At 35.5% G+C, this 22,541-nt stretch overlaps 1 protein-coding gene across 12 annotated transcripts in view; it reads left to right on the top strand.

The window, feature by feature from the left end:
- NFIA (nuclear factor I A) overlaps window positions 1-22,541 on the top strand; it is a 561,924-nt gene that overhangs the window by 359,773 nt on the left and 179,610 nt on the right. The window lies entirely within an intron of this gene.

The raw sequence follows: 22,541 nt of genomic DNA on the forward strand, positions 1-22,541 counted from the left end.
TTACAAATGTAGTTTAATGAAGTCTTTCTTGCTAATTCTTGTATATTTTACTGTGTTAGTGACAAGGAACTTGAACAAATCTTCAGTTTTTAAGTTAAAAATCAGGAGTCCATGCCTCTACAATAAATCAGTACATTTTTAATCTTCGAATCAGGAATGTATAAGTGCTACTAATTATTACCTCTTGATATTTTTCTGTTTTTTTTATTATGTGTTATTCACTGGCAGTTTATTGAGGTGAACAATATGGTAGCAGAGGTAACAATTAAATCTTTTAAAAATATGCTATTTTTACTTTGTTTCTAATGAATGATATCCATGAATTTGTAAGCAAGTAGAATTTTTTCAAATTGCTTAGAACATGAGGTAATTCTAAATTTTATAGCATGAAGTGCCAATCAGGCAATATTTAGGGAGGTACAGTAAGGCGTGGTTTTTTTTTTGCAAATTCCCAAAGAATTTATCAGTATTCTTATTTATATGAAAATCACGGAAAACTTTATTCATTTTGCCATTGTTAGACATAATTCTTAGTTTAGATTCGTGAATTCCAAATTTCTTCTTCAGGAAATTTTTCTATTAGTCTTTCTAAAGTGAGTATTTAATCTAAAAGAGTTGTTTGTGTTTTAAATGTATGTAGTGGTGTATTTGGCATTTTACCCTTTTCTACATAGTGTACATGTGTAATTAGTGCACAGGGCGTAGGTGTATGCTTGTGTCCACCCAAGTATGTATAGAGATATAAAATTTACTTCCTATATAGTAGCTTTCCGCACAGGGCAACCCAAACAGCTGTTATTCCTTTTTATAGCTTCTTTAATCTATGTGCCAACAAGTCAGTTTACAAAATCTGTTTTGTTGATGACTGCTGCGATAATAATTGTGGTGTTTTGTGGCTTGGCAAAAGGCTGGGGTCTCCTCTGAGGACTCTTGCCAAAGGCTTTGAAGGGGTTGAGGTGGATTCACTGCCAAAATGAGTCACCACTCTCTATTTTATTTAGTGTCCTTCTGCCAAGGCCTTAGACACTTTCTGTTTTCATTCTTTTGTAGGCTTTCCTCCCCACACTGTGGTTTTCTTCACAGCCAGAGGCCTGGGTCTGCCAGGATAGGTGAGAGAAGCTGGCTACCCTTCACTAAACGCCAGTGTGGAGTGAAACCGAAGGGCTGGGGTTTCGCTGTAGTATACCCTGAATAAATGGGAGTTTCATTATACAGTTATGAATTATAAATAAAATGACGAATTTGGATAATCTAGTACATGGTAGTCACCTGCATTTGGGTCAGAAATTCTCACAAGAGTAGTTATTTACTTTTAAGTAGCATTCAAATAATCTGACAGCATTTTAATGCTTTTCATAATGGATTGTTTAAAAACCTTAGATTATTCATGAGTTCTGGCTATAGGCCCAAAGCTTGAATTTTTCCTCAAACAAAAGCATACCATCCCCTTCTTTTTAAATGCTGTAATATTTTGCCACACACAAACAATTTTCTATACACACCTAATGGTTTTCAAGGAATAATCCTAAAGACTTTTTTTTTAACCTGTCTGTATTTAAATTGTCACCAGTAAGTGGACTCAGAGATATGAATTGCTAGTCTATTGTCTGAGATATATTGGAAATATAAATATTGTTTTTTTTTCATTAAATACTTTCAATAGATTGAAATAAGTTGGAATAAACATCCTCTTACTAGTTTCTTCCAGCTCAGATACACATTATGTATATAGAAAGATGGCTGGGATAAATTTGAATCTTCAAAATATAAGCAAAAATGGCATTTCAGGCATAGATATGAGGAAGACTTAGTTGGATCTTTGATGACTTTAACCCCATAAATTCAGATCGCTTTTCTTAACCACAGTTAGACAACATCCTAAAATCTAATAAACTACACAGAATTGTTAAGGGGTGCAGTTTTTGTTTTTTTAAGTACACATTCATTGTGTTAGATCTTTAAACATTGTGTACACAGTAAAACTTCATTATAACATCCCCTGAAAACATTTCCATAAATACAAAGTATATTTTTTAAAGTTCAGAGGCCTGTGGGGCACCAAAATATTTCCCACACATTATAGTTCAAGCATTTGTTCCTTAGGAAAAAAATGCTGTAAAAATGACTTTATTTAACACTTTGTTTAAAAAAATATATGCTATTAATAATTGATTATTATTCCTCATGAATATTTCAGTTAGAAAATGTATAATTACGTAGATGAAGAGTCTGAGATAATATTAGGATAAAAATTGACCTAATCATATCCTACAAAGGTCAGTGGTTAGCATTCAGATAAGTTAATGTATGTGAAAGCCCTTTGTAAACTCCAAACTATTATATAAATATCCAGACATTACATATTTATTTATTTGTTTTCTTTAACTTGAGAATACAAAACTCTTCTTTCCAGGTATCTGCTTTACAATTGGCATTTATAATATCAAAAAATAAGAAAACAGAAACAGTTACTAAAAACCTGTAGTCACTATGTGATATAAATTCTTTTGGAATTTATATACTTAGAGTTCACGGCAAGATTCCAAGACAGAAATTCTTTTGGATGATCTATAAACCACTCAGTTTCTGGTTAATGCTCAAACCATGTGAAAAGTTCCAGGTGAAGTTCACTTTGCGCCTTGTCTGAACCCCATAAACTGAGGGAAGTCCCTTAAACCTTGTGTGAAACCCAAAGAATCAAAATAGCTAAAACTGGTGCATCTACTTAAAACCCACTATTTTCTAGTGGCTTCTTTATGTGTCCAAAATTTGAAGACACATTTTGCATTTGGAAGTGAGCTGTTTTATTTTGGAGAGCATGAATCATAAGCTACTTAGTATTTAAATATAGTTATCTTAGTGTGACGATCTAATAGTGCTGTTTTGGAAGAGGAACTGGAACCTCCTTACAAGTATTATTAGTCTTCAGATCTCGCATAAAGTTGGCAAGACACAAATATAGTAGTAGTAATGGGTTTAGTGATGGTGTTAGTAGTGGAGATCTTCATCAACATTATTTTGAAAGAGTATTGTTATCTTTAATTTATACTGGACCTTTTGGCAAATACTTAAAATAAGACACGCTGTATCACTTATTGTAATAGTGTGACTTGTCAAGAGCTGGGTATTATTAGTCCCTTTATGCAAAAATAGGAAAACAGAATCACTGGTTAGGTAAGTCACTTGGTGCCAACTCGTTGCATGACTTCAGATACTACTTTATTAATCTTTTGGAGAATCAGTTCTCCTCTTCTGAAAAATAAGGAGACTGAACTAAAATGATTTCTTAGATTCCTTTCAACCCTTAAAAAAATCTGGAAATACTATTGCTGTAGGTTTAGAAAGCCTGTCTCCAGAAGCAACAGTCTTTGTGTCATTGTTCATTCTATCCCTTTTAAAGATGAGTTGACTGATCCATGGAGGACATACTATAAATCACTAGCCTAATTTCTCTTATTCATCACCATAATCAGAAGTATAATTACAGTTATCACATACTGAGTGTTTACTCTGTCTAAGGCACCATGCGCTGGGCTCTTTCCTTAATTAGCTTACTGGTCCTTCTATAGTTCTTTATTAGTAGGCTTAGTATCTTAGTATATCAAAGATTTTAAGTTGACTAAGTATTTTGCATGACTGTTTTTACAGGCCAGTGTTCAGTCGTGTTCAAGAATCCTAAAATAATTCCCTTTGCCTGTAAAATGCTAACCGTTAACCAAAACGAGGACTCTCTTTTAATCTCTTAACCATTTTGCTTTTTTTTGGCTGTCTCATAATTTTTGTAATGATTAAGTAATTTTATTACTTAATCTTTATTAGTTACACTTGTCTGTGCATCCATCTATCCATCCATCCATCCATCCATCCATCCATCCATCCATCCAGCCACTGTGTACACATATACTTTTGCACACTGGAGAAAGATAGTTGAGTAAGAAATGCTCCATGTCTTCAAGAGATTACAACTCCCCAAGTTACAGGGCCACTGTGAAAAGAGTATCAAGACATACCTTAAGTTCATCCCTTAAATAGCACTGATAAATATTTCAGATGGGAAAAATACTGAGCTGACATTGGGTGAAGTGTATTCTTCACAGACTTTCATGTTTCATTTCCAGATAAGAGGTGGCACTCTGAAGAACTGGGCTTTTAAAAACATGTGTTTAGCCCAGTTCTAGGTCCTAAGGAAAGTAAAGAGTTGCTAAAATAGTCTTCCGTCAAGCAGTGAACATTATCTTTGAAGCAGTCACATACACAGCACCACGCTAGGCTCTGTTTGTTGTAGGGTCAGCTCTCTAAAGCTACTTTCCCAGTCTTTGTTAATGTCATGCAGACCTTGTGACAGGTGTTACAGCTGCCAGCCTGTCACAGTCCACTGGGGGCATGCTGTAATTGATCTTGATACTACCCTTGCTGTGTGGGAGAAGAAGGCAGCATCATGGGTGAGAGGAGGTGAGAGGATACCCTCAGGGTGTCACTGACAGACATCTGGTCACCACTGCTGTTCCACTGTAGTGTCTGTTGATTCCTACAAGTATTGGCCCTTTGAATTGAGTTTGCTACCACCACTGGATTCCTTGCAGCGATCATTATTTCACAGCTGACCAATGATTTCATCTTGGAAAAGGGGTATATATCTCAGGACCAGAAACAGTCTACTGCCAGCATGACCCTGAGAACTTTCTTATGTTTATTAAATGAGAGAATAAGTATCATCATGACCTCCTTTAGGAAGTGTTTCCTGATTTTGAATTTTTTGTTTTTTGTGTGTGAGAATGTTATCTTTCATCATTATTTCTGAACCCTTACATTCCTCTTTAAGAGTTTCAACTAGTTTGGGTATGTATGTAGGGTGATAAGCAAACATTGATCTGCGAACATTCTGAAAAATCTTATTCACCCAGCGTTTACCAAGTCCAAATGTGTCAGCCACTGAACTAGGTGCAGGGAAACTAAAAGCCTGACGAACTCAGCCAGCTCTCATTCCAGTTGGAGGGACAAACCTTAATGAGAACATTGGGCAGACTGTGATTCAAGTGAAAATGAAGTAAAATGTGTAACAATGTGAGTGGAATTTCGTAATTGTGCACATTAATGCAAGATAGTGCTTTTAACTAAAAGCTGGAGTGAGATAGATGGATTTTGGAAAACTTCATGCACAAAACTTCTTGATACACACGTCCCATAATTCCCTAGTATTAAAATACTCTAGAGAAGAAGGGTTTCAGGCTATCTAGAACCCCCAAACTTGAGTTAGCCCACAGAACTAACTTAAAAGTAATTACCTCTCCTTATGATCTGTTGTTTCACCAATAGTGCATCTTCCTAAGGCTCTGCGTTCTTGTAGTTGGAGCAGAGCTCTAGCCTATTGTTAAGTTGCATAGGAAAGCTTTGAAACAATTAATGAAGGGGATTTAGATGTTTATTTAAAACCAGTCACAAGGTTTTTCTTTGCGGAAGATGCCCATGTTGTAATCCTAACTTAAATACTAACTTAAACAAGAAACTTGACTGTAGGTGTGCTGAATAAATATTCAGAGACCATTTCTGGGGTATCTTAAGACACTTGTAAGCCACTTAATTATTAAGATATTAGTAACTAAAAAATTGCCAATTAAAACTCCCCCCCACCCCCCATTTCCACATCTCTATGCAGACTCAGTCTAAATGCTCATGCAGAGCGAACATTAAGGCTCTAATCTGACCTTAGTGATTTTAGAAATGTAAAGGTAGTGTTTCATGGTCCCTGAAGTGATATATTATTGGAAGAGCATTCAACAATTTTGTTTTAATTGATTCTAACTCTTAAGTATGCAACCAATCTGTGTATCTGTCCTTTTAATTATTTATCTGAGTTGTGAAAGAGAAGTAGGTAATCATTTGGTGATCCATTCAAATACCTGAAAGGAAGACATTCATCTTCCATATGACAGACATGCTGAAAGATATAAAATAGTAAATTTTTATTTAATAATTTCATTAGTATTGTTTATAGTGCAAACCATTTAAAACACAAGCTATACAAGATGCTTGATAAATATTTTTGATCGAAAAAGCACTAAATTTGTGAAATTAAGTGAGGAAAAAAGTTAGAACATAAGAACATGATAAATAAATGAATAAATTATTTTCAGATGGAAACCAAATGTTACAAGTTAGGACAAACAATGAAGTAATCCCACTATAAGAAAATTAATTTAGCCAACACATTTATTAAGTGTCTTCTGTATCCTTAACATGGAAAGTGTGACCAGGGGAAGTAGAGGAAATGTAACAAAAATGAATAATAATAATTACTATACTCCTGTTGATAAGTCTGAATACACAAGATATACTAGTGAAATAGTGAATTCAAGAAAGCAAGCTGGATAGAGGTTGGAATTATCATGGATGGATGCTTACTAGAAGAGGCAGTAAAACACATACAATTCCTTTTCTAGGAAAATATTTGTAAATTAGTCTTGGTTAGTACAAGTACAATGAAAAAATATGGAAGTTTTCAATCTATACTTTGTAGAGTTTGTAAGATACTGGGTAGGTCCCTGTCCTAGTCCTTTATGATGAAAATGATCATTTTAATTGGATTGCTTCTTTGGAAACAAGACAAAGAGTACATTGCTAAAAGCTTCTGGAGATCATTTTCAACGTTTGTAATAATATAAGTGCTAGAAATATACTTCCATTTATATGCAAAGGTAATAATGCCTTATGTAAGCAGAGTGTCTCTATAAGACTTTCATAATATTGTCTATTTAAATACAAGCAGACAAAAATTATTTTTAACTTCAGATTAGAAGATCAATTCCATCTTTCTCCTTTGCAACTTTTTGCCCATTCTTTCTGTTTCTGCCCCTAAAAGCAATTTAAAAGTCCCCTTTTGTTTTGCTAAAAAGGGAATGTTTATTTCTACAAGTACCATGTCAGTTTCATGATCTGAATGGTGTTTGTCAGATGATTGGCCTAATTTTTCACTTTTAGTTAAGATAGCTGCTGTAGCTTAAAACTTGGGAATGTTTGTGTTGAGAGATAACTTAGAATTTGTTACCTAACTATGAAGAGTACCTCTGATAATATAGATTTAACAGTTCATTTATAAAGTCCCATCATCTGTATATAGGTGTATATATGAAACAGGTTTAGAAATTAAATGGCCTATACCCTATGCTTCTTTCCATGATTTGAATTTAACCTTTTACAGTGCTTTATATGTTTTATATACTCCTGTATATAAAACACACACACATATCTCCAGACAAAAATTGAAATTCTAAGAAAGCCATGGGTCAGTTTATTGCCTATTGAAATGTACATCGGGATATTGAAATGTTCTATAGAGCATTATGAGTATGACGTGACAGGGCTCTCTTTATTTTCTGAAGCCAAGTCAAAAATTTTGCTTTTATAACATGCCATTGAAAAAGATGCCATAAATATATTTTATAAAATCTTACCTTGAAATTTTTTTCCTTTTAAGTAACGAATTATTTTGAAAATTATGCGCCTTACTAGAGGTAATATAATTTTGTTATATTTCACTTTTTTAACACACACAAAAAAACTGATTCAAAAGCTGTATGGATTTGGTTCATCTGAACTATAGATTAGTTAAACTTATTTTACTTTTGGATATTCCATAAATTCCTGATGTCTCTTTCTGTCTTTCTTATGTATGAGAAATCCATATAAAACAGAGGAGAGACGGGAAAAATGGAGAGCTTTCATTTCCCTTATTTTCACTTTTGTTCCATCCCTCTGTGCTTGTTCTTTGTTTAAATAAACTTTTGTGGTATGTCTTTCACACATCATCTCTCCTCGCTTCAAAGACTTCTTTTAATAACTTAGCCCTGGCTCACTTTTCTTTTGCATATGAAATTGATTTAACTAAAATGTATGTGAGTGTGAGTGTGTGTGTGTGTGTGTGTGTGTGTGCGTGCACACGCACATGTGTGCATGCCAACAGGCACACATACATCTGTGCAAATAAAAATTTCACTGGAAAGGAAAGTCTATGATTTCTGGTTAACTTTAAACACATATGCACAACTTGTTGAAGTGAGAAAAACCTAAGCTCAGAGTGAATCTATTTTTGAGATCCAGATTTTTCTTTTAGTGCTGTCTCAGTTTCTTCAACCTGAAATAAAGAGAATAGTATTCAGTTGGCAAAAGTTGCTGGAAAATTACAGGTATGTAATTCACTTTGCTCACAAGCCTGGCCATTTATTATTTATAGGCAGTTAGTAAATGCTTGCTGTTAACCATCACCATCATCATCATCATATGTGGACATAGATAATACATTAATTTTGAGGGTGATAATAAGTTAACTGATAATAAGCAGAAGATTGAAATTAAGGCTTTTATTGCTAAAAATTTGATCTTAAGTAAAATCACATGATAAGTGATATTTATATTAACCTAAAAAATAAAATATTTAAAAATCATGACAGTATTGTCTATGTGATTGTTTCAGACTGTCAAACAACTGATGTTAAAATGGGAAGTAATTTTTCCATTAATGTCTGTAATGTTAAAAAAAAGTTTCGACAACCAGAAATTATTTAAATCAAAACTGAAGTAATGATATTCTGATAGTTATACAAAATAACAAAAATATATAGTTTAGAATTTGAAAATACTATGTTATGAGCTAAGCTGTCTATTTTTCTTGTTCTTTAAATACATTCAGATCAATTTAATATAACAGGTTGGTAGAGATATCAATTCAGTTACCATTTTAAATATAGTGACTCTGAGAAGTTCTTCTAGTTATTTCTTGCATTCTTAGAAATTAGAGCTATCCCAGAATGCTGGGAAAGATGTCTTTTTCAATATTGTGTCCCACCATCAAGTGTCATGTATCAATCATGAATGCATGCTCATAATATCCATGCAATGACTGAATTTTATTTGTTTTGGGTAGACTCTCACTGGAGAAGCTCTGTATGACCCTGTTTCCCCAAAAATAAGACCTAGCTGGACAATCAGCTCTAATGCATCTTTTGAAGCAAAAATTAATATAAGACCTGGTATTATATTATATTATATTATATTATATTATATTATACCCCGTATTATATTATTATATTATACCCAGTATTATATTATATATTATATTATATCATATTATATAAAACCCAGTCTTATATTATTGTAAAATAAGACTGGGTCTTACATTAATTTTTGCTCCAAAAGACGCATTAGAGCTGATTGTCCAGTTAGGTCTTATTTTTGGGGAAACACGGTAAGCTTGCAAGATTAAGACTTTTTTCTTTTCTTTGTAACATACCTACGAGCACACCTACACTTTTGTTTTTACTGGTTGTATGCTTACCAAAAGTCAGTTGTATTATTCCCAGATCTGTGTATCCTAGTATTATTGGTATTCTTTGCCTCAGAACTTGCTTGTCCTGATGTGTAACCTGTATTGTAGACAGGAAGCCACTTTGAGGACAATATGGAGAGACTGAATCACTTCCTTTAAGACAAAGGTATCAGACAAGGGTGCATGTTATCTCCTTATTTTTGAATATGTACACAGAACAGATATGAAAAACTGGGCCAGGACACTGACCAGGGTACTCCAGGTGCCAGGGTACTTGACCAAACACAGGTACAGGAGTTGGCACTTCAGGTAGAGCTAGCCTGTTGAAGAACATGGCAGAAATTACTGGTACCAAAGTTGGAGCACGTGGTCTGAGGCTAGGGGGAGGCTTAATGCTGAAGCCCATGGTCAAGTTGAGCTTCTCCTAGCCCTCGGTCTCCTGAGGATGGATGCACTTACAGATTGGGACTGTTGTGCAGTTATGAACATCAAATGGTTTAACTGGAGTGGCAGAGAGCTAGGTGAGGACTGAAAGTGTTCAAATAAGAAAGAAAATAAGATTGCTCTGTGTCTGTGTTTGTGAAGACAAAACCCCATAGCCAGAGGACTGAATGTTTTCTCAAATAAACTGTTTTGAAAGGACAGTGGAAGATGCATCTGCTTCTTATGTTAGAATAACCATATCTAGATAAGATAAACTCTTTGTTTTGTTGTTGGTGGTGGTGGTGATGGTGGTGGTTTTGGTCCTAGCTTCTACTATTGCCTGGCACCAAAAACAGCAATGAATAATTATTGGCTAATTTGACTTGTCTTGATAGCATTTGTAATTCGTATACATCCTTCACTAGAGCAAGTATAGGCATTGTTGTTTTTTGTGTGGTTTTTTAAAATCTATTTTTATAAATTTGGATTTCTATTTTGTTTGACAATCTTGTTGTTGCTGGTGGTGGTATTGGTGGTGTTTTACCGTGGAGGATACCTGTAGCTCAACTTTATAAACATACCTGAGTCAGACTTTAGAAACATAAAAGTACTTTGGGTGGATTTCATGTGTTTCATCTGACGTCATTTGTGGCACTGAAAGTGAGATTGTAATTCCCAGAGCACTGGGACAGTTCATTCAAAGGTTAGCCCACCTATGTTTATAGTAGTTCTCTGTAATATAATTGTAACTAATTTCCACTGTTGTTTTTGGAGAAAACTGTAGATTATAATTATGTGTTAGCACTTTTTAAATAGCTCCCTGCATTGTCATATTATTTTAAATGGGCTCTATTTAAAAATAACCTTTTATGTTTTGATTGCAACAATATAGCTTACACAGGTCTGTAGTTAGCAAAATACAAGGATCTAGTAAATGACAGAGCATCAGCACAACTCTAGACGCATTTGTTAAACATCTCCTGAACTGCCCTAGGTTTAGAGAGGAAGATATGGAAGAAGTAGAAATTCTTTGTTAACAGTTGATTAATCCTGTTGGATAGGCAAGAGTTACATAGAATTGCTAAACCCCTATGCGAAAGAATAATACATAGTTGTTATACACATATAAAAACGCTACACACGAAGCATATTGTATTTCATTTTTGTGATCCATTCATAGGAAGTCTTGGAGCAATTGAAAGCCCCATCTCCCAGAATTAAGGGCAGCAACACCATTTTATCTCTTGGCAAATATTGCCCGTCTCTTCCGCAAATGGCAGATATCTGAATATAGTTAGTCATCTGGACACACCCTTCCCCTGCTACATTTCATTGCCATATTAGTAGTAATAGAATTTTAGTGTTGATTTAAAAGACAGTCTGCCTTAAAGCAGATTGCATAGTTTGCACACTGTGAATTGTAATTAAAGTGTAAGGGGTGCTTATTATGTCAACAACTGGCATGAGAACCCCCAAGCAGCAGGTGACCCCGAGCATGTGACGTTTGTGACAGCTAGGATCCCCTTTTAACTGGTTTAGCAATCTGAAAGTCCAAATTGAAAGAAGCCCAGAGGCTGTATATTTCATTAGATCCCAGGGGAAGTACAGGATACAGCTTCCTTCTGTTTTCCTGGGAGGTCGCCAGAAAGTTTGTAGAGCTCTGTTTCTGTCAGAGGCTCAAAAGAGAAAAGAAAAAGCACACACAAAACAAAACAAAACACCATACACACCACAAAACCATCCACCAATCACCCCCAGGACCATAAATTTGACATTTCCCACAGTCTCTCTGAGACCACAGTGTTGCTGTGTCATCAATATGCCCCTTGCTTTGAATTGTTTGAAAGGAAGGATCAGTATTCTAGCATTTAAAAAATGTTTAATCTCCCATATGCAGTGATTCTTTTGGTATAAAACCGTGAAATATTATCAAGTCTAGATATCATATGATTTGCTTTAAAAACTTTTGCATTATGCATTATATTCTCCTCACCTTCTAGAATGGGGTATAATTCTGAATTTAGAAAGATGAAAGCACTTGAATAATAAAGGAAACAGACCAAGGAGACATGCCATATGTATTTCAATTCTTATTGTGATGGGTAAACTATTTGAAATGTGGTCACATTAGAGACATGCTATTTTAGGAGGATCAGAACCTTTTAAGAGTAGGTTTTTAGATATATTCCATAGTGAATATAGACCCCACTAAGGTTTTGGATTTGGTGGAAGGTTTTGGTCTTTAGTCATTTTGGAACCTGACTGGAAGTTACTGGAGTGAGTAGAAAAGATGTTTTTTGTTTTTTTTTCTTGGCACCTCACATTGGCTGTAGGCTTCTTACTGTCACAGAGTTTTCATATCACGGAAATGAAAACTATGGTACTTTGTTGCTTAACTTTGGTAATACAGATCTTTTGGTAGTTGATTTTGAATTTGGGACTCAGGCTTCCCACATGAACTGATGTGTGGCTGCTGCTATTCTGCCCTCAGGAAGACCAAATTTAAGCCCAGTACAAAGTATTTCTAGCCCAATATGTACCTAGCATACCTTTTAGTCCCTGAGTGTTGTTAAGTCTATCTATCTATCTATCTATCTATCTATCTATCTATCTATCTACCTGCTTATCAAGTGTTAAATTAAAATCAGAAAATAAGAATTCTCTGAACCCAGACTCCACTTCTTTGTATATTTTATTTCTTGGCCAAGAAAGGAGAGTTAACAATCGCTGTTTGTATGCGTGTGTGTGACTGTGTGTATATTCTTATGGTAGGCTGGGAAGAGCACTGCAAAGCTTGAGAGAAAAACATGCACTATTCTTAAAAATTTGGTAAATAAATTAAAACCTTCCAATTTTAGAGCTGCATTCAAGTATTATTATTAAGGGACTACCAGTAATTTTTTTTTAATTACACTTCACCTATTTTAGAAAATTTGCAAATCATTTCTTTTTATATATATTTTTCAAGGTAAGTTCTTCTATTCAGTCAGAGATTTCCTGGTAGTATCCTTAGCAGAATTTTACCTCAGTTACACAAAGAGATGAAGGGCTAGGTTGGCAATATGTGACAGATTTGCCTGTCTGTACTGTGTATGGTTAGCCAACGTCTCATCAATATAAGTGTGCAGAGGTAAACAATTGTCCCAGTTCATGAATTTTCCATTTTCTACTTAGTTCCTAGGTGAAGCTTTATTATTGTTTATTTTATTTTATTTTATTTTTTTATATTAGTTTCATGTATACAAAACAACATAATGATTAGACATTTACACCCCTCACAATGAAGGTGAAGCTTTTTAAAATTTAAATCTCATTGTGTTAATTGAATACCACTTCCTTAATTTTTCTCTTAGTTCTTCACATGTTATTATATGTACTTACCTGCATTATATTGTTTTATCATCTGTACAAAATTACATCGGTTCATGGATATTCTATAGTCTGTTAATAAATAGCACTAATAAAAGGTGAATATAAAAAAAATAATAAACCCTTTTCAGAACTTCTGGCTCATTTTAGAAACAGCATTCTCAAGTTTAGGCCAGGGTTTAAAAAAAAATAATTGAAGCGTACCTGAGATTGTGCCTCTATCAAGTCAAGGGTAAAAGTTATTCTGTTGAGTGAACTAGGGTATGGTGTTTAAACAGGCTAGGTATCAGAACTGGTCTCCAGCCTAAATATGTTTTCAACAGTTTCATGTTCTGAAACGCATGTAGAAGGAAAACCAAAACAGGAATTTTTCATCATCTTTTTAATGATCTAAATATAACTTCTGATGTCCTTTTGTTGTAGTTGTTATTCTCAGTGGCAGCAGCTTTACTGACACAGTAGTCCAAACGTGGTGATGTCGCTCCTTCACATACTTAGTTAGTAAAGTGTTCTTGCTTTCTAATATATATCAAGGAGTCTTCAGTGATTATGAAACCAGAAATGCAGAAGCCCATCATCATATACTGCAGGAATTATCTGTAGTAAGGGCCTAAAAGGATTTACATTAAGCAAAATTTGTAAGCTTAACCTTATTCCTTAAAGACTCTGGTCCCAAAATATTTGCAAAGAATTGTCAGAATTGTCTCATGATTTGAGTAATCCACTTCCCTTTTAAATTCTTATTTTTGTTGGTTTATGTTTCAAATATTACATTACCTAGTAGAATGATTGTGAGACGTTTGCCCATCTCTGATAGAGAGATAGAAGTTGCTTCTTTATGTGTAGCCATTTCAGGAAATTTTTAGTCTTGATTGAAAAATCTGTCCTGTTTTCTAATTGTACTTTGTACTAGGAGATAGGAAAGTCTGTAGGCCCTGTCTGGCATAGCCCTTGCTTAATAGTCTTGCCCAGACTGCTCCCTCCCCTCTGTTCCTCCATTCAAGGTCACTTATTGAGCATTTACTATGTGCCAGCCTTTCTGTAGGCAAGTGGGAACCTTGTGCCCTCAACGACTTACAGCTTGTGGAAAAGACAGATGGGGATTATATACACAGAGAAACAGAGTAGGAGCTGAGCTCTGCTCTTAGTAACCAGGCTGTGGGGAGCCAGAGGAAGGAGGAATTCAGTTTGCCAAAAGCAAGGGAAAAGAGTCTGTCTCCATTCTCTTCTACACTGAATTACCTTCTAAATTCAGGACAGGGATCTACACTGTATACATGTGACAAGGAACAAGAAAGAATGCAATTACAGGTACTTTCTTTGCCTAAGTAAAGTGTTGGTGAAAACAGAGGGTAAAAGCAAAGCCAGAACTGTACAAATTGACTGAAATATTTTCAAATATTTGATAGAAAGCACTGGGTAAAGTGTTGCAGTTTTAATTAATGTATTTCAATGGCAATGGAGGGCTAGGAAACCCAATGGACACTTGTCCTAGTTATCAACATGTTGCCGTACAGTTGAGAATAGTAGTCTGGGCGATGTGTGTGCAATGCCAGTGGGTTAATTAAACTTTGTAATAGTCTGTCATTCATTCTTTAGGCAGGGGGACTTTTACTTTGCAATAGGTCAGCCCTCTATTGCATTTTTGTTTTTAACTTTAGTTAAGTTTGAGCCTCCAGAAAAAAATCAAGAAGATGGAAGAGGTGAGTTTTTGAACTAATGAATTTGCTCAATCAAGGCAGAAGGCCAGTTTGAACAATTTAAGCCTCAAACGTCTTTCACAGAAATACTGTGTCTACACGTTCACGGTCGTTGCCTCAGTGTTCTGAGGACATGATGTGTATTTTTCGTATAATTTTTCAGAAAATATTCGTACCCATTTATTTATTTTCTCAAGGAACTTTCCAGCAGATTTTTCAGTGTGGTGAGCACCAGGGACCATGTTTCTCTGTACGTTCGTACAATGCTGTTCTAAGCCGTGGGGTGATTTGTAGCTGGTGGTGAATTCTGCAGTGGAGGAATGCCAGCTCCCAGGATTGCAAGTTCACTGTAATGTGGATGTGGCAAGCCCAGAGTTTTGTGAGCCTTTTGTTCACTGCTCTGTCTCCAGTGCTCACAAAAGTGTTTGGCACACAGTAGGTGCTCAACACATATTTGTTCGTTTTATTCGTGGAATGATACACTGACTAAATGATTACAATGTGCTATCAAGCAATTGTAGTTGAGTTTCTATTTCCTGGGTTGCTAGATTTGTAATATTTTAATCAGTATATGACAAAAATTCTAAAATCATTTCAGATTTATCAATGACATCTGAAGCTCTTTTGCAATCAGTAGCAGTTTCTTGGGACATACAATTCTTAGGAAAAAATTATTTAGATTTATAGAATTTAGGAATTTTAGGGGAACTCTAGAGCTCCATTCCTTTAACAGCGTTAAAGATGAGGTAAATGACACCAAGGTTTCCCAAGCTTTTAACAATCAATTCTGGATCCCATATTTCCTGATTCTGAACCTGGTGTTCTTTCTTTCTTTGTGTTTTTTTTTTTTTTTTTTTTTTTTTTTGGATATTAAGCCAAATACCTTAAAGCTTTTCCTCTCTGTTACTCTCACTTTTGATCTCTCATTGGTGAATACTTTCTTTAGCCTAAACAGGGAATAATAAAGTACTCCAGCAGAGGGGAACTCAAAGGTGCACTTCACATGGAAATGTTACAGGCCTCTTGTAAGGTACAGCCAACAAAATACAGCAGCTGGCGATCTGCCGTCCATGCTAAGGTTATTTTTCTTATTACAACAAAACTAATTAGTGGATTTTCTAATGTAAGAAATTGTTGCTGTTAGTAAAAGTTTCCTCAGTGTGCCAGAAAGCAGATGGTGGCAGTGAGCAGTGTTTTCTTTTGCCAGGTTTTGTATATGCTTTCTAAACCTGCAAGAGATTTTGCTTTTCCAGATTTCTGATCTTTGTTATTTTTAAACAGAAATAGGAACTTATATTTAAATGTACTTGCATCATGTGGCCTGTTTGACATATCATGGTTACTTGAAAATGTTGAATAACATTTGATGTTCTGCATGAATTTCTTCTCTAAGGGTCTTGGGACATTTTTATGTTGTTCCCGACTTTCCATTCTTACGGAAATCAAGAGTTTGTGCCTCAAGAGCGTCCCAATGGGGAGTTTTGATAGGGTTGTGGAAAGCAGTATGTAAGATTTTCTTTATGTGGAAATGTGTTTTGTTTTGTTTTGCTTCCAATTTCTGTGTAAATACCAGCTTTTTCTCAGTAAGGTTCCTAAGAGCCTGCCTCTATTCATTATGACGTCAGGGTTTCTATACAGTTTTGAATAATTCATTTCCCTATCTACTGCTTGTGAGATGTTAGTCTCTTTCTCTTAATTTTAAAGTCTCTTTTGCCTCATGCTTATGAAATTCCTTACAAAAATGTTTGTTTAAAGTCTTCCCCTGTGAAGGTAAGCATGTTCATACAATACCAACATGGCAGTATTGAAACAAAGTGCTTTCTGATTTTCAGGCCATTTGGGGGAATATGTGACTACAGTGGTGTAGACACGAGGCAGTTCTGTATGGTAAAGACTTATGGTTTTGTTGACTAAGACTTTACTTTAGAAACCTTTCCCTTTCTACAGGCCCTCCATTTGGAGCAGAGAAGGAAATCATTAAATCATTACCTGAGTTGTTAAAGTATAAAATAAAAATGGAACACGAAAACCAACTCACTGATTAAAAAAAAAAATAGTTTGGGTAAACAAAACAAGAGAGAATTGTCCCAAAGTTACCAAATGGAAAAGTCTTAGGAATCGATGTGCTGTTTTTGGAGGTGATAGCCAGAATCAAAGGAAACGAAGGAAGAGTCTTCATCCCTGATTTTGCATCGTTCTCATGTTAAAATCTGCTGCTATTGTTCCTCCATCCCCCTGTACTAACCTGGTAACTCAGAGACACTATGCCGAGTATTATTTCACCTTTAATCCCTGAATAAACTCGGATTTTTCAGTTGTAACTTTCCCCACCTCTGTTGCAAATAAAATTTCCTATCTCATTTGAAGAATTTCTATTTCTGACCTCTTGTTCAAACGATACCACTCGTGTTACTGCGTTCTTTGTTTTATTTTATTTTTGCTATTTCTTCTCTTTCTTTGTTTTTCCTACTTATAATTTGTTTTCATCTACTTCTCTAGTAACCAGTAATAAATAGATAAATAAATAAATACAATAAAACAGGTCAAAGTTTAGCAATGACACTTAACAGATTTCAACCAGAAATGATTGAGTCCCTGTGTATCTTTGCTTATTTTAAGATTGTAAATCTGAAAAGATGGAGGTGATATTGAAATCACAGGTTAAGGCCTTGGCTCTGCAAAAGCTGCAGGGGTTTAAAAGTTGCTCCCTGAAACCCAATAGGGGTAGGGGGGCAGGTGATGTGTGAAAATGAGGACATGACTGGCAGGGAGAACGGCTTCTTTTGTTTTGCACACTGGTGCCCCATCTTTCCTGTAAGCTTTTGCTTGTCTACTGTAGACTTCCACTATGACCAAAAAAATTGAGAAGACCATGAGCCCCGAGATTTGTCATTTTTGTTGAATGTAAAATAAACAGATAATTGATAGAAACCTCTACCTCCCCTATCTTCCTCTTACAGACTTTGGAAAGGGTTCTAAATTAGAGAAACTCCAGGTCACCACCACCAGTGGAGATGAGGGGAAGTAGCCACTCTTAAGCAAACAAGTAATATACACTTTTATAAATGGTGCAGAGTTGAAAGAGTGGAATTCTTAGTCACCATTATGAGCTACCTCAGGACTGAGTAAGAGATCACAATGGTTTGCATACATTAGGTGATCAATAAATGTTGGATGGACTGAAAGAAACAGGCTTCTTCCTCCTGAGAATGATTAGTTATTAGTCATTTTGTAGAGTGATGATGAGTTTTGAAAAGAGAATCAGAGTAAAGTTCTAATCACTCAGACTTTTTGATAAAGAGAAGCTGTTGAAATAGCACCTAATTAGAGACTTCACAGAAAACATGGTTTTTAAAAATCAAAATAAATCCAAGTGACAAAATTGAAGCTTTTTTTTTTTTAAAAAACAAATCCTGAAGATAGTTCATTTTGCTAATCCTATACAAACTATTACTAGGCATTGTATGGAAGACAATTTAATTTTAGGATTATTACTAAGCAAATTACTCATCCATACTGAGTTACTGAAATGGAAAATATTATCTCCTCCCACAATATAACCACAGAAAAGAATGTAGATTGTATCCTAAAATGAAAACAAAAATGACAGCTAAAATGAATTGATGAAGGTGAGAGCACATCAACTCCACTGGTACTGAACTGGGTTTACGTGGGTATGCCCCCATGAGCTGTGGTGGATTTCTCAAAGCTTTTCTGATTTCAAAGATACATAAGCAAAATCATGTGTTATAATGATCAAGGTTTTTTCTTGTATGTAGGATGTTTGCAGTTTTCTTATTTGTATCAACTCACACATTTTTGAAATTTTATAATTCAGTATAGGTTTTGGTTATAGATTAAAGTTCATTGACTAATCTTTTTAGCATGTTCAACTGCTCCATGGTATAAAGATACACAAAACTTGATGGCTTCCAAGTGTGGTTCAAACATCCAAAGCACTTGAGATTAGCACCATGTGAAGAAATTTTAAAATATTATACTGCAATTAATGTTAAATAACTTAGCACTGCATATGTCAGGAAGAAAGCCATGATAGACTCCAAATGGAAACTCCTAAAAATGAAATGATTCAGTACATTTAAATCATTTTATTTATTTTGAGCGCTTCTACTTGCAAAAGGCTTGGGTGAATTTCTAAAGAATCAAATATCACGTGAGCTTTATTGTGATAATGTGGGAAGTCTGAGAACCATTTTTTGGTTGACCAAATGAAGCTAAGTTCTTGTATTGCCAATGTGGAAATTGAAAGCACATTATTCTATATATTAGAGAAGGTATATCTGAAGTATTTTTTTAAAAGTATTGTCTGAAATCCTAGGACCTAGATTAAATTCTTTAAGTATACCTTACTCAGTAGCTCCTAAACACAAAGTTTTCTGGTGTTCCGGATGACATGATGGATTAAGATATAAAGAGAAAACATTTATGTGTTTCTGTGGCCCGGGTTAGTCAAGTCACTGAAGATAAACATTTGCAACTTTTAGTGGGCTATTTGTGGTCATTTATAAAGAAGAAACAGTCTTTGACGTATAATGATTATTACACTCATGTTATTTCTAATTGCACTTACGATCAGCGGCACATAAGAAAATACCACCTAGTTCCTTATGATGAAATGGGGGTCCCAGCCTCGAATGCAGCCAGAACATCTGGATTGCTAACAATCTGTTTCAAATTAGAACTCTAGGGTTGGAAAAAACCTTTACAATATTCCTAACCCCCAACCCCCATTCTGGTCCTGAATTGAGGACCAGAAAGCAGGTCTTCTGACTGTCATAGATTTTCTCCTCACACATGGAATTTACCACCATCCAGTCATGCAGTCTCCCCAAAGTCAGAAAATCCACCCAAGAACACCTGTTGAAATCTCCCAAGACAGGTCCTATTGCATTTCATGCCCTTGGAAAAGATCTTTTTTCACTTCTGATTTCAAGTCCATTTCAGCAATCGTCTATTTGTACCTATATGTTCCATATATCTGGCAATAAAAATAATGAGGTAGGAAATAAAAGTAAGTAGTCAATGTGATTCTTTAACCAATTTATATACATTAGAAAACCTGTTTCTATGCAGTGTACAGTTAGAAAATTATCACTCCTATAATTTAAAAGGCATTTTAAATTACGCTGTGCAGCTCTCATAATCTTGAAAGTCAAGCATTCGGACGATGAGTAAATTGAAATTCCAAGGAGTGAAGGGGCTTGCCCAGTTCCACAGAGCTAATATAAATAGCCAAGAAGGGACTCAAACTCAGGTTTTCTAATACCAAGTCTTTTGTCTTTTTCACTGCACCACAACTAGCTCTGTAGCTGTCAAAGGGGGGACACCAGGTCTATTTATGAATACCATTCTGCACTATCTATGAAGTTGTTTCTAAGGGGAACAAATCTGATTTTAAAAAAATGTTTTGCTATTTCACACCATTCCCAATAATGCTAATTATGCAATAATAGCTCCATATTTCACTTAAAAGGACTCTGCTGAAACCTCTATCTTACTAGAAAAGCTAATCCCAACCATTACCACCAACAGTTAGTATCCAGCCTACTGTAAATTCTGTTACAAGGCTACTGTTAGTGGTACTGATTGTTGCTAACAGTAAGAGAATAAAAGCTATTACAAATGTGCACAGTAACATGTTGCTGTGTGTTAATTTCACCAGGCAACAGAACTTAATCAAAAGGGGATGCCATAGAATCTTGATTTTGTTATCATTATTCTGATTGATGGAGAGCTCCTTGAGAACAGAGACCGTGCCTTTTTCCATTGTGTGTCTCCAGGTATACAGGGTGAAAGGCACATAGTAGATGCATTAATGAATGCACTAAATTAATGAAGGGAATGAGGAGGGCCAAAGACAAAGAGATGGAAAGGAAGCAGTGCTGTTTCAGGAGAATGTTCCAGTATCATTTTCCCTTTTGATTAAGAGTAGTGGTGTGAACGTTGCTAATACTGCAGCATACCAGATTTGTCCAAAATCTCTAGTTATATCCCTCACCGTGGTGGAAATCGCCAGCACACTGATAGTCCTGTTTTCCCAAATGCTTCAGGAAGAAAGAAAAAAACCCCAAACTTCCTGATTTACCCAGCCACAGAATCTTCAACCTTCTCATGTAGGCGCCTGCAGTTTTTAGGCAATTGTTACTATGCTATTCTCTTGCCTAATCTTCCACGGAATTATTTTTTGGTTATGGATATTATAAGGTCCAGTTGATTTTTGAGAGTTTGGTCATTTAGTCAACGGATTTAAACCTCTTCTACCATGTTTTCACCCTGCCCCTTATTTTCCTCACTCTCCACCAATTTTTAATTCCCTTTCCTCCTTTTTTTTTGTTTTCCTTCCAAGCAGGAAAATGTCACAGTAAACCCCACCACCTTGTCATCCAAAATTCTCTGGGAACCTTAGCTCCGGGGGTCTTCTTGAGGCCTTAACCTTACTTTTAGACAGTTGTCATTATCTTTGTCTAAAGGTCATAGCTAAATTGAATAAAAGGAAAGCTGTGTTTTCCTGTCGATGCACAAAGGCAGTATTGACTTCCCTAATCCAGTTTGCTGAGGGGTGAGAGAATTAAATTAGATATCTAAGCACAGAAATTGAGAGCCTTTGAAAACAAAGATAAGGAGACAAGACTGTATTTTCCCTTTTCCTGGGAGCTCTGGGCTCAAGATTTTGCAGGTGTGTCATCTGATCCATGGCTTGCATCGATCAAAACTGTGCCGATGCATATTTAATTAGCAAGGGGACCCTGGATGCATTATAGTCATCATCCCTATATTGAATGGACTGTCAGACTTTCTGCACACTTCTCCACCCCCATCCTCCCCTCAACCCATGCCCCCTCCCTTGCCTCCTTGTTTGGGAAGCTTCTGCATTTTGTCTGAGCAGCTAAAAAGTTTCTTTGTTTTTAGCTGCTGATGCATACAGCACCACTGAGGAGAATACAAACAAGTAGAGTCCTAAAGTGTTTATTTTGTCTAGGAAGACAAGTTAAACCAATTCGATCCTTTGGTCAGATTTTCAAACCCTGTAGAAACCCAACATGAAAAACAAAAAGAAAACACAGTTTAACTCTTCATGTATAGACTTTTTAAAAGCGTTAGTTATAGGAAGATTAAAAAAAAAAAAGAGGATCCCAGGATAAATAATAAAGAATAAATATTCTTATATTACGACAGAAAAATATTTTCTTTTAAAAACTCCTTGTCTTTGATCATTAGATAAGTGGTGTTAGCACATTTTTTATTTATCAGTCCAATTTGCGTGATAACCTTCACTGTTCTGTGCTGAGTCTAGCAAGCCATTAGGGAATCAAGTTATTTAAGGTAGAAGGTGGGCAAAAAGTTAGAGCTGGATGTATTTTTTTAAAGTCTCTAGGTTTTGTGGAAGCTTCTATTGGTGGGGATTCTTAAAGTGACAGGAGGTTTGGAATTTTGCCTCAGACTGGTTATTTCATGGAATTATGGTCACCGTTCATTTTCACACAGGTTACAAAGCCTGAATACCCAGACAGAGTGTTGTCTGATAAACAGATGTAATGCACCAAGTCTGCTTAGAATAAAGAGCAACAGACTGTGAGCACATGTTTAGGACTCATTTAAACTCATCAGCATAGTCTAGCTCAGAGTTCTCTGCCTCTAGTCTACTTTTGAGGTAGCTTCCTGCTGGTAAAGTAACAGGGAAGATTTTTTTTTTTTTTTTTGCGGCT

Source organism: Rhinolophus sinicus, linkage group LG06, assembly GCF_036562045.2.
Source record: "Rhinolophus sinicus isolate RSC01 linkage group LG06, ASM3656204v1, whole genome shotgun sequence".
Lineage (NCBI taxonomy): Eukaryota > Metazoa > Chordata > Mammalia > Chiroptera > Rhinolophidae > Rhinolophus > Rhinolophus sinicus.